We start from the raw sequence: 13,827 nt of genomic DNA on the forward strand, positions 1-13,827 counted from the left end.
AAGTGTTCCTTCTTTTTCTATTTCACAAAATAATTTTTAAAGTATTGGTATTAGTTCTTCTTTAAAGGTCTTATAGAACTCAGCTGTGTATCCATTCAGTCCTGGGTTTTTCTTAGTTGGTATGCTTCTGATGGTGTCTTGTATTTCATTGCTTAAAATGAAGTACAAATTTTCAAAATAATTTCTAATTATCTTCTGTATTTCCATAGTGTCTGTTGTCCTTTTTCATCACCTATCATCACCTATGTTAGTAATGTTAGTAATTTGTAATTTGAGACTTAAATCCAGCTAGGCAAAAATGTCCTGTAGCTCCACATCTGGCATCTGGGGAACATGGCATGTTGATGTTCTCTCCAGAGGGTTTATGTAGCGCCACCCCTCTGGACTTTCTGCTGGCTTGTCTTTACTTGATTCCTGTATCTTTCCTCAGCAGACATTCCATGGTACTGGCATATCATAATCTTGGGGGTCATCATCCCTGATTTTCCCTTCCATGGTTCTATTGACACTTTGGTATTCTGAGCTCCCACCAGAATCGGTCATTAAGCTCTTCTTAAAACAAGCTTGCACTGCTAAGCATCTCAAAATTCCTCCCACCAACTCCAAAATTCTCCAAAAACATGAACCACATAGTCAGGTTAGTCATAATAATGACCCCCCTTCTTGGTACCTGTATCTATTTTAGTCAGCTTTTTCGCTGCTGTGACTAAAAGACTCAACCAGAACAACTGTAGAGGAGGAAAAGCTTATTTAGGGCTCACAGTTTCAGAGATCTCAGTCCATACACAGCAGGCTCTATTCCTCAGGGCTTGGGATAAGATAGAACATCACGGTAGAAGAGTTTGGTGCAACTTTTCTAAGGGAGGGACAGGCTGGAAAAACAAACAATTGAATAATACAATTGCAGGTACTAATCAAAAGCAATAAATCAGGTCAAGGGATAGAAATTGAGGGGATGGTAAGGCAGGCTACTGTAGTTGAGATATCTGACATCTGGGGAAGACCTCAGTAACAAGGTGAGTTTGAACAGACAGCCTGAGGGATTTGAATGAATGAGTCCTGTGGAAGCAGCTCACATGATGGTCAGGAAACAGTGTCTACACTTGTCAGATACGAAAATATACACCACAAAGGCACACTCCCAGTGACCCATCTCCTCCAAACACACCCTACCCACCTTCAGTTACCACTCAGTTAATCCCATCAGGGAATTAATTCACCGATTGGGTTAAAGCTCTCATAATCCAATCACTTCTCCTCCAAACCTTCTTGCATTGTCTTACACATGAGCTTTTGGGGGACATTTCACATCCAAACCATAACAATCTCTCTCCTGGAGCATGGTCATTACCACCAACCCTCCTAACTGCAACCTCCATGAAATTAGCTCATCATGTCACCAGAGGATAACGGGATAACACTGCTTTCTTACTCAAAGTCTTCATCAGACTTCCAACTACCATTAAACCAAATTCTTTATTATAGCCTATTAGGAAAGTGACCATGTGTTATCCAAACCAGCATTATTGAGGTGAAAGGGGGATTTATTAATAAAGATACCATTAATAGTATGATGACTTCACAACCTGACTCTTCCCTGCTCCCTCAGCTCTAGCCATGTGGTTAAGCTGTTCTTTCCAATATCAAGGTCTTTACATTACCAAAACCTTCAAGATTGGATTAAATGCCTAGTATTTGGGGAACACAATAGTAAACAAAACAAAAGTTTCTACTTTCGTGGAGTTCACTTTCTAGAAGGTCATTCTTCCTGGATGACACTTCATCCAGATTCTCATGGGACTCATTCATTCAAATCACATAGGCTGTCTGCTCAAACGCCATCTTGTTACTGAGGTCTTCTCCAGATGTCAGATATCTCAACTACAGTAGCCTGCCTTACCATCCCCTCAGTCTCTATCCCTTGATCTGACTTACTGCTTTTGATTAGTACCTGCAATGGTATTATTCAATTGTTTGTTTCTCTAGTCTGTCCCTCCCTTAGAAGGAACAGAATGTTCCTTCTGGAATATTGCTGTAATCATCAGTATTTTCTGAATGAATAAATGAATCATGAATGTAGAGAAGATGTAATATATACCAAACTTCTCCCTTGGGAAAACTTAACCATGTTTTTCAAGTGTATTTAATAACAGCCAGTTCCCCGGAGGTATTTATAGAGAGTATCAATATCACAACTATTTCCCTAGAGAAACACTTTGCCCACATCTTCATGAAATGTAAATGCCTGGTCTCTTTGCACTAAAAATTGGAGATGCAAGTAGATCCACATCCAATTACGAACTCTCCTGGCCTTGCTAAAATCCAGACTAAAAGTACATTCATGAAAAGGCTGAGGTTGCCTTCTCTTTCATGGATTTTCCATGACATATTTATTTGCCCATCTACTGAATTAAAGGCAGCACTTTAAAGGCTGCAGAGTCAGCACCACCAAAGGGGGAGGGTCCTGCTCTCCTGGATACTGCATTGCACTCGGAAGCCCACATTGTAAGGGTTGCTGAGCAGCATTTCCACTCATGGCCCGAATCCAGCTGTGTCAAGTTTTTTCAGGTTACTGCCTATATGCTCCAGAAATGTTCCCTCACCATAAGCATGTGAAAGAGAATGAGCAATACTTATAAAATAATGAAAATAATTTGTGCACAATTTAAGAATATCATTCTCATGAAGATTGCCTGGCTAGTCAAATGTTTCTTCCTGCAGTCTGCCAAGTTTTTCAGAAATTTAATTAAAAATGGATTTGATGGTGTGTATCCAAGGGAAACCAATTCCTGGTTTTAACTAAGGAAGAAATGAGTACTTAAAGCAGGTCGATAAGATGGACACAAGTAGGTCTTGAAGACATTGAACTTGTTTGCATGCCAAATCAGCACATGGCTTAAAGAATTTGTTGAGAAAGGTATTTCTTTAAAGCAGAGAATACTAAATGAGAAAAATGAAAATATGTGATTCAACACAACTTTTTTAAAGGGGCCTGTCAAATACTCACTGGAAAGCAATTGCTAGGACCCCTACAGTCATCCTGCATTAAGCATTCTATGATCTCAATTTTAATTATAGTACTTCTTCAAATGAATTTTATTTACACATTTCCATTCATTCTTACCTGATTCCCTATAGTGTTTCTGTATTACTGCCTTGAACTGTAGTTATGTTTGATGGAAAGAATAAAACTTTATGTTCAAGTTCAACTGGGTTAAAGTTGGTTTCAACAGCTTAAATTTTTCATTTAGCTGCATGAAGTTTGGCAGATACTTCATCTTTCTGTGAGTCAAAGTTTAAGAGCACCAAAATACTCCACATCAAATGAATACTATTTTAATGAAATATTTTGGAAAAGAATCAAAGTTAATGCAGAAAAATCCATGAGGAACAAGACATCAAAAGTGCCATTCTTGGGCATGAGAAGGTGAAATTATAATCCTGAGTTAGATGAAGGTATAAAGGAGAATCATTTGACACACAGTGTTCAGAGCTCGGAGCCATCTGCATCTGCCCCCTCGCTGTCTGCTCCGTTGGACACTCAGCTCTCTTCTAGATGTGGAGCTAAACTCTTGTTTTCCTTGTAGACCTTGTTGACTTTTTTATCCTTCAAGTTCCTCTATTGTCCTGTAAGGGGCGCTCTGGTTCTTTGAAAAACTTCTTGTTTTAGCTCAAGATTTGGTGCCAAGAATATTTTAACCTTGGTTTTCCTGATGTGGAACTACTGCACCAAATGTTGGCTCTTTCTGAATTTCCAAGGTGCAGGGGATTGCAAAAATCAGGCTCTCTCAGGTTACTGTTCACCATGAGTTCCATTCACTGGTCCCACCAGTGGACAAGTCCATGCACGCCACCTTTAGATGCCATTGAAACACAGAGGATACCAGTGTTTCAATGGCATCTACATTAGATGAGGCAAGTTTAGAAGCCTATAGATAGAACCTTCTTAGGTCCTCTCCTTTCATTATAAGTATGAGTCGTTGGTTGAATCATTGTTATACACCATCAGATCCTCTTTCTATGAACAGTAGTAACCTTTTGCCTATGCACTGGTTGCTGAGTATATATTATCTCATTAAATCCTTAGAGTATCTTTTAGGGATAGGAGTTATTAGCCCATTTACAGATAAGGGAACTCACTCTTAAGGATGCTCTTAGAGTTAGCAATAATTTTCATTCATTCAACAAATGATTTTAGCTCAAGTTCTTACAATGATTTTTAAAGTTTTTTTTTTTTTTTTTACAATGATTGGGGCTCTGGGCTACTATCTTTGAAGACTAAAAGAGACTGTCTGAGTCTGGCATTGATGTTTGTGTCCCTCCAAAATTCATGTTGAAATTGAATCCCCAAAGCAACTGTGGAGGTGTTCAAGGGTGCTTAAGCCATGAGGGCTCTAACAAAAACTCAATTCTCAAAATATAAGAAGAGACTTCAGGGCTGGGGATGTGGCTCAAGCGGTAGTGCGCTCGCCTGGCATGCGTGGGGCCCGGGTTCGATCCTCAGCACCACATGCAAACAAAGATGTTATGTCCGCCGAAAACTAAAAAAAAAAAAATATATATTAAAATTCTCTCTCTCTCTCTCTCTCCCTCTCTCACTCTCTCTTTAAAAAAAAAAGAAGAGACTTCAGATGCTAGAACTGCTCAAAGAATGACAAATGACCACAACCTTGACTCCTTGCCCTTAAAACCTAACAGGAGAGACCATGCACACAAATAATCATGGCGTGCAAGAATGTCACCAAGATCATAAGGGTGAAGAATGCTTCTTGGCAGGAGAAGGTGGGGGGGGGGAATCAATGGTGACTGGAGATAGGACAGACTTTTAAAAGGGGTTTCTTCTCTGCTGAGTCCTAAAGAGTGGTATGATTCAGATAGATAGTGATGGTGAACAGGTCACATAGGAAGAACAACTCAGAGAATGAGGCACCCAGACAAAAAGGCGCAAGGAGTAGAGAACAGGTGGCCCATGGTGTCATCCAGGTGTGATATGATAAAGGCCTGGCCAAAGCTTGTGGCTATGATGAAGGGGAAGAGTGAACAGGCTGGAAAGCAGTTGTGCATGAAGGATCCTCTGGGCTGGCTTATCCTGCAGCACTTCCTGGCTACGCTTCCTCGGAATTGAGCAACGCTTGTCTCCTTTATCAGATGGGAACCTCCCTGAGACAGGGACGTGTCTGCTGTTCCTCCCCATCATACACCAAGTATGTCACATGATCCTATTGCAACAAAATATTTATTGAGGGGAAGATGGGTTGATACACAAACAGATTAGAGAAAAAGGAATGGAGACAGCAAAGGTGATTCTGGGGCCTTTTAGACATGTTGAGTTTCAGGGTGTAAGGGGACAACTTTCAACAGGGTTTTGGAGATGAGGGAAAGACGATTTCTAGCCTACCACAAAATTAAGCAGGTATGTCTGTTCTGTGTAGATACAGAAGACATGATCAGTAGTTAGCATGTCTCAAGAATGCTTTGCGATGGTAACATACTACATATGCAGTGTAGAAAATTGACTTTACGGGATGATAGAGATATCTGGGTATCCTTTCCCTCCATTTCCAGTGCTACTGTTCAGACATCTTCCTGACCAGGACAAACATTTGGGACTATGCCACATGTTCTGAACAGAGAGGCATCTCTACCCTGAGGAGCTCCTCTAGTTACCTGACCTCCTACAATCACAGGATGAAACAGAAAAAGAGTGATCATTCAATCCAGATTGCGAGAAGAAAAGAATACACATCAAAAGTGCAGCCCCCCAAGTCCCCTTGGCTACACCACACATCCACAGGGAGCTCCCCCATTCCCAGGAGACGTGGGAGTATTCCTTGGTCTTATGCCATAATTCATGTGGAGAGCTGAATCATTTTTCCCAGTGAGTCTCTTAGTGGCTATGTTTTTTTTCAGTCTTGCTCTCCTGGGGTCAAGTGACCAAGCAGGCTTTGGTGGATAATGGGAGTACAGAATTTAAGGAATTACACAAGTGCTGGAGGGTTTCCACCGAGCTCCCTGGTAACAGCAGCCAGGTGACAGGGAACATTTTAAAATTAAGCTGCTTTAGTCAGAAGAGGAAGCAGAATGATGATTTCATTGCAGTTAACCGTTTCTCTCCCAATAATGAGATAAATGAAGGGTGAAAGTTCAGTGTGTGCCCCTGGAATTCAACTGGAAAGAGTTAATGAATTGGGTCACATGGATCTCAGAAGAAAATCAATTACCCAGACGAACAAAGAGAGGTCACCTTTGAAGAAGGGAAAAGTCAGGCAGATTTTTGCATTCTGAGCTTCCCAGAAGCCTGTAAGCCAGCCTTCTTTCCTTCCTTCCTTCCTTCCTTCCTTCCTTCCTTCCTTCCTTCCTCTCTCTTTCTCTCTTGGTGCAATGGATAAACTCAGGGCCTCATGCGTGCAAATCACATGCTATATCTTTGACCTAGACACTCAACTTGCAGAGACCTTTATTCTAACAAAACCTATAACTTCCCTTGGACAGGCACAACTCCTTTGCCTCAATCCAAGTGGTTTGATGGAGAAGCCAGGCCCAGGCCCCAGGGTGGGCAGGTACCCAGGCCTACTTGTGGGGCATGATGCCTGGCTTGAGAGAGGAGAGGCTGGAGAAGTTGGGGTAGGGAATGGCACAGACCTCAACAATCAGTCCAAGAGAATCCTGGCATCTGTAGCTACGGCCATGTCTGAGTAGTTTCAGAAATGTATGGACTCAGCCTCTAACATAGAAATAAGAAAGGATGGCCAGCAGTCCCTTGTTCAGCAAATACAGTCACAGTGACACTAAACACAACCATTAGGGACTGAATGTGTGTGTTCTCCCCAAATTCATATGTTGAAATCCTAACCCGTAGGTGAGTAGGTGACACCGTAGGAGGTGGGCCTTTGGGCTATGGATGGGATTCGTGCCCTAGTCAGAAGGGATGTGAGAGCTTCCTTTCTCTCTGCTCTCTCCAATGTGAGGTCACAGGAGAAGGTGGCCTTCTGCGCATCAGGAAGAAGGCCTTCACCAGGACCTCAACTGTATTCACCTTGACCTCGGATTTCCCAGCCCCCAGAACTGTGAGAAATAACTCTATCATTTAAGCCACCCAAACTGACTACGACAACAAGCTATTTTGTATAAGAACTATTTGGGTATCTTATGTGTCCCCTTTACCGGGCTATGAAACCAGGGACAAAAAATTCCATACTGCCTGTGTGTGTGTGTGTGTGTACGTGTGTGTGTACATGTGTGTGTATCTCCCTCCCTCCCCTACCCTCTCCCCACATTCTGTCTTTCTCTCTCTGTCTCTTTAATCTTATATTCCCAGAGCACCCAGCACAGATTGGTTTCATACATGATATCTTTAGATATACTCTTTAAAATGAATCAATCTCAGCTCCACTCAGGCATGGGTGATGAGTCCCCCAAAATGAATATAGAACTTCTGTCCCAGCTGAGCATACTGGAACATACTTGTGATCCCAGCTACTTGGGAGGCTGAAGCAGGAGGATTACAAATTAAAAACCAGCCTCAGCAACTTAGCCAGACCCTGTCTCAAGATAAAACAGAAAGTGCTGGGAATCTAGCCCAGTCATAAAGGAATTCTGGGTTCAATGTCCAGCGCTAGGGTGGAGGTGGGGTAGACAGAACTGCTGTCTGAGAGGTTTCAAAACCTACCCAAGGTTGCATGCACTTCATGGATCCATCCTGAAATGGATAACTTTATGGAACTCATTAGTTCACTTGCTGCAGACCTCCATGAGACATGAGCAGAAGAGTTTATTTCCTGAGGAAAGGGTCATTCTCCCCTACTGGATAATAACACCTCTGTAAATGACCATGTTTCCTTCTTTGCTTTGACTATCAGAAAGCTCTGAGGCAAATTTACTGTAGAGTTATTTTAACTGTGTCAACCCTTTCTGCTTCACGCCTCCCCACTCTGCATTCATTCTGATTTTATTTCTCTGGACCTGCTATTCGATTTTAAATTTATATTTTGTCATTATGTATTTGTAGAACAAGTTTATAGCATAACATTTAGAATATTAATCAACCACTTCTGGCTCAAATAATAAAATTTTCAAAGCTCTTGGATGCCCAAGGCAACAATGTTAAGTGTCTAACAAAAACAAGGGGCTATTTGCTTGACTCCTTGTGGGGAGGATGTTGAACCCAGAGACACTTTATCACTGAGCTACATCCCCAGAACTTTTTATTTTTTGTTTTAGGAGAAGGTCCCACTAAGTTACTTAGGGCCTCACTAAATTGCTGCAGCTGGCTTCAAACTTGCGGTCCTCCTGCCTCAGCCTCCTGAGCTGCTGGGATTACAAGTGTGCACCACTACACTCAGCTTGCTAGACTCTTGTAAGATAGACTGGTTTGTTTTCCTAAAACTTAAGTCCTGCTTTAGAGAGGATACTGGTGGCGTGAGCTGTGGCTAGGCTTCTGCCTTGGGCAACAAGGAGTTATTTAATCTCTTTTCTGAGAGGAGGCAGCATTTGAATTAATTGCTTAGTGCTTGGTATCATTTTGAATAAGGTGCTCTGCAGTCCTTGCTTTCTTAGAACACTAATCCTCACCTTGGGGAAAGGTGAGGGTGCTTGAAGTCTTTCTGTCCTGTGAGGCCATTCCTCTTGGAGGTCTGCCGAAGTCACTAGAAAATAGTAGAGCCAGTTATTGGCAAAGGGACACCACCCTGGATATCTGAACACAACTTACACAAACCAAACAAGAGACAGATAGAGGTTGGGGGCAAGAATCTAGGACTTGGGGGGGGGGGCGGGGGGCACCGGACCATCCGGACTTCCGGGAGAGATTGAGGAAACATCTGCAAGGTCAAGGCAGGAAGTCCAGGAGCTGCTTCCCAGAGAGGGACGTGCCTTTCTTGGGACTATAGCTACAGAGCCCGAAATGCTGCCTAACCCAGGCCAAGGGGACTGCATGACAGTCAGGGAGTAGCTTCCAAGAAGTTTCAAGAATCTATCAGCTCAACTCAACTCCAAATCCTTCAGCCACAGAGAGGTGAGGACAGATCTGGGGAATTTGGTACCCAGCGAATTCTGCATGAGCCAGGCCAAGAAGTGGCTCCACATTAATTGCAGTACAATAAAGAGTCTGTGTTCAGGAAATCTCTTCGTTGTTTTTGCTTCTGTTCCCTCCCAGCCTTTGGCAGCCTTGGCACTGTGAAGGCTAATCATCAAAGGAAAAGAGCAGACAGGTCCGTTGCAGAGTGATAATCAAGCAGTTGCTGAAAACTTTGAAATGCTAGTGCTTGGAAAATACAAGATTTACAAAACTCCAGCCCAAGAACAGATAATTGGCCAGAAAAACACATCCAGGAGGGGCTTGGACGGCTTTGGGCATGAAAGGAATGTCTCCCTTCAGCTTCATGAGGGCGTGGTGAGACAGCAGTGGAGTAGGGACTGGACATGGGACCCCCACGGCAAGACCGTCCCATTTGCAAGACATCTCCTACTTCTCTAAGCTGGTATAGCCTGCATGCACCTCAACTTTGCTTACTGCATCCCCTTTTCACACTGCTCCACAGAGGAAGCCCCCATTCAATGTTCTCATTTAGAAGCACCACCTTTGGGACCCTGACACTAGATCAGTCCAGCATTGTTCAGCCTGACAGATGACCCAGCCTCCCGGTTTTCTTAAAATAACGAGAGAACATTTGCTCTCTGGAAATACAAGGCTGCATCCAAATTTAAAAAAGAAAAGTGGGAGAGGAAAACATTCAAACAAAACTCTTGGAATGGGGCTCCTGTGGTAACATACCGAATAAAGGAAAACAGGAAAGCAATTGCAATATTAAAAATAGATGACTTCCTGCATGGGAATTCTTTGCTGACCTTGTTGATTGGAGCATGGTCCACATTTTCTGGCTTGCCATCTTCTGACTTCATGAGAGTTCATACCAAGGGACAGTTCTCAGGGCTCAGAAATCCACCTTCATCTTAAAAGCATTTGTTGATACATCTGCCTACTGACACCAGACCTTTTCTCTTTGATCCTTGATAACTATCAGAGGCCAATTCCTTATGTTTTGCTTCATTTCTGTGTGTCCAAGAGGAATGTAATGAATATGGTGAATACCTCTGAAGACCCTGGAGCAAGGATGGGTCCTGCACATTTCATGGTGCATTTGATGGTATCAGAGTCCACTGCCAACGGGACATGAAAATAATCTTTGAGACAGTAATGCATCATCTGGCTGAGACAGCGCTCCCCACCCGGTGCATCCTTGACCCTGTGCACTCACCACAAGTCCTGCCAACTGGCAAGATAGCTCCTGCTTCTCTGAGTTGTTGTGGCCTGCAAGCACCCAAACTTAGCTTGTTGCATCCCCTTTTCACACTCAAAAGGCATCAAGCCCCCAGTGAATTTATATTTAGTTCAGAGAAGTAGACAATAAGCAGTAAGTACAGTAAATAAGTCGATTGCATAGACTATCATAAAATAGACACCTAGAAAAAAAAAAAAGAAACAAAAGTTAAGGGGGAATGGTCAAGAAGATAGTACTAACAAGACACAGTGGGCCTTAGCAAGAAGGCAGATATCTTGAGAGGGTCCAGGCCAACACAGCAGCCCTTGAAAATGCCCCGAGGCAAAATCATTATCATCAGTGTGTTAGTCAACTTTGCATCACAATAACAAATATCTGAGAAAAACAACTTAGGGAAGATATTTATTTGGGCTCACAGTTGCAGAGGTCTTAGTGGGAGGTCGGCCAGCTCCACTGCTCTGGGTCTGAGGTGAGGCAGAAGGGTGTGGTGGAGGAAAGCTGCTCAGCTCATGGCAGCTGGAAAGCAGTAAGAGAATGAGGAAGGGGCCAGGGACAAGATCTAGTCCCCAAGGTCAGGCCCCCAGTGACCTACTTCTTCCAACCATGCTCCACCTGTCTACAGTTTCTACCTCCTCACAGTATTCCTTTCAAAGTATTAATCCACTAAATGGATTAATTCACTAAATGGATTAATCCACTGGTGAGGTCAGAGCCCTCATGATCCGATCACTTCCCAAGAGTCCACCTCTGAACACGTGAGACTTTGGGAGACATTCCAGTTCCAAACCATAACAATCCATCAATCATAGGATTTAGCCTCTCTCTCCTCCCCTGTCCTGGAGGCCTCTCATAAGTGGGCAGCAGGGGGAAGGGCCCTGACGCAGCAGGAGCAGTGGTGAAATGGATCTGACAGGGTAGCTTTTGGAACTGGCGTGCACAGGGATGGAAGGAGAGGCCAAGGGAACAAAAGGAGCAGAGCAAAGGAACTACTTCCAAGATTCTGCTCCCTGGGCCGAGAATGCACAGGGAATCCAGAGGGATGCTCCAGACACATCCTCAGAGGCTGAGAGCCCAAGTCCTGTGCTCTGACTCCCCTTCAATTCCAGGAATGGCCCGGTGCCTTCTGAGGCGCTCGAGGAATTTGGCCGGGGATCACAGACTTCAGGACTGAATTGTTCCTCCTTGGCCCTGCTCGCTCCCTGGTGCCCTTCTCTTGGTCACTGGAGCACTCTTAACAGTTTCTGTTCAGGTCCACTCTTTTACTTTTATTTACTTATTGACTCTTTTTTTGGTTGTGCTGGGGATTGACCCCAGGCCTTGCACTGCCAGAGACGAGCACTTTACTCCTGGAGTGAGAGATCTTGCCCTGGACCATCACCTCCTCTCAGCCTGGCCCCTTCTCTTTCATCCCCAGGCAGGTGAATTTCCACGGTCTTCTCAGCTTCCAGGGCAATTCACACCACATTTAAACAGGCCTGAAGGAGGCCAGTGCCAGGTAATCAGGTGTTTTTTTTTCAAAACACATCTGTTTTTCTTGTGGCCATCAGGGTTTTAGGATTGGAGAGGAGGCAGAGCTAGGAACATGTGTACTTCAATCCCTCGTGGCTTCCCACTGTTCCAGGGAGAGCGTTCCCTTCCCTGTTTCATGTCTCCATGGCCATCTCTTTCTGAGTCCTCCTTCCTGCCAACTGAACACTTGGGCATTTCTCAGAGGGGCCCTATATTCTGTTGTGTCCAGGTATATGTGCCTGCCAGAATCTCTTCCAGCCTTCTCTTCACCTGGCTAAAGCTAAATCACCCTAGTTTAGAATACGGGAGAAACTTCCTGACCCCCTCAACTCGTCGAGCCACTACTTCAACATAGATTTGCACCTGACATTGTAGTAAGTGCTCAATAAATTCTGATATTTTATAAATTCTTCTGATAAATGAATGAATAGAAAGAGAAGCTAAAAATCAATATGAGCATTTTTTTTTTTAAATTTAGGGCCAGATGGGCAAAAGTCCCTCACCATAAAGAAGAGAAGAGAAGAATAATAGACAATGCATTTCTTAAGGTTTGATGTGTTTTTTGCTTAAGGCAATATTCAGGCCAGGCCAACCAGGTCAATCAACTGAAGCAATAATGTGTTTGACAGTAGTCACCTTCTGGCTCAGGGTGCAAAAGGAATATATGAGCCATGTGGACTGAGACTGAAAGGGAGCTGGGTTCATCCAGGCAGAAGGGTGACAAGAGGGCACAGCCAGGAAAACTAACCACATGGCGAACACCCAGCTTGAATGAAGAAACTAAACCACAAGAACACTTTTGCTCTGCCTTGGTGGACACAGGTGATCCTGGGCAAGTCATTTAACCTCTGCACCTACATTTTTGTTGTTCACAAAAATAACGAGTGGGGACACTGGGAGAAAAAAGATATTCGCCAGTTTTATGTATGGCCAGGGACCCCACACAATAGTGGGATTATTAATGATCCATGATGCTATCCCCAGCTGTTCCCCAGTAAGATTTTATTAGTCCTACGGCTATTTCCTGATTCATTTCCATTCAGGAAGCTTGAAATAATGGTTAGCAGAGGGGCATATTGCAAAAATAAAAATCTTCACTCTTTTAACTTTTCCATCCTCCAGTTCCACTGCCCACCCTCCCTTCTCGCTCCCCAGCTTCAGCTGGAGTTCTGCCATCCCTGTGATCAGCCACACAATGGGGAGAACAGTGCTCACTGGGATGGAGACTGTGGGCAGGGGGAGTTCTGGCTCAGTGTGTCTGTTGAGTGTCATGTCCTTTTGCGGTGCCCTCGCAAACAGAAGTGAGGAAACAGGCCGTCATTTATCATGCGGCTCTGCAGTGAACGCTGATAATGCAAAACAGCCCAGTTGCTCCTGAGGTCGCTCCATGAAGTACCCAGTCAGCTGTTGGGCCCAGCCAGAAAGGGAGGCTCTCCATGGGCCCTTCTGCTGGGGTCTCCCTGCAGTAACAGCGGCCCACTTGTTGATGGATGGAGCCCGCTATTTGCTTCCTGCCCCCCAGGTACACAGCCTCCTGACTGTGTATATTGACAGTTTGGGGTCCCTAGGGGGAGCTGGAGACTTCTCCCATCCCAGCCCACTTGTGCCCTGCTTCTCCCCAAGCCAGGCACACCTGCAGGAGGAGGTGACAGAAGCCAGAGATTTTTGGCATGATGGTGGCTTCGTGGTACTAGAACCAATCACCGGGGCAGGAAAATGGAACAATCTGGCTAATGAGCCCGGGGTCAGCTGCTCACTCTGGATTGAGAATGAGGCGAACTCAGCTGCCTCCAAACCACAGAGACGCTGTTTCCAGGAACCAGTGAAAGGGCAGTGTGGGGGACACCGTGGAGACTGGCTATGATGTCTCCTATTGCCCTGAATTTCCTCTGCCCAATCAGCCCAGCACAGCATCCGCCATCATGCTTTGGCCCAAAGGACGGTTCAACCAATGACTTCACCGGCAAGAAAACACTGGAAGCCACCAATGAACACATGGTTACAGCCATGCAAAGGCTTCTTCGCAAAAAGAAGATGC

At 44.3% G+C, this 13,827-nt stretch overlaps 1 long non-coding RNA gene across 3 annotated transcripts in view; it reads right to left on the reverse strand.

Annotated features, from left to right (window-relative positions):
• Nucleotides 1–3,320: 3,320 nt before the first annotated feature.
• Nucleotides 3,321–13,827, reverse strand: part of LOC107139240 — a 41,172-nt gene continuing 30,665 nt past the window's right edge. For 2 of the 3 annotated variants that reach the window (XR_007341084.1, XR_001503126.2), the window contains one exon: nt 3,321–10,461. This is a non-coding gene — a long non-coding RNA (uncharacterized LOC107139240). The remainder of the gene's footprint in view (nt 10,462–13,827) is intronic. The other variant, XR_007341085.1, reaches the window with a different exon arrangement.

The sequence above is a fragment of the Marmota marmota genome, unplaced genomic scaffold, assembly GCF_001458135.2.
Source record: "Marmota marmota marmota unplaced genomic scaffold, marMar, whole genome shotgun sequence".
Classification (NCBI taxonomy): Eukaryota; Metazoa; Chordata; class Mammalia; order Rodentia; family Sciuridae; genus Marmota; species Marmota marmota.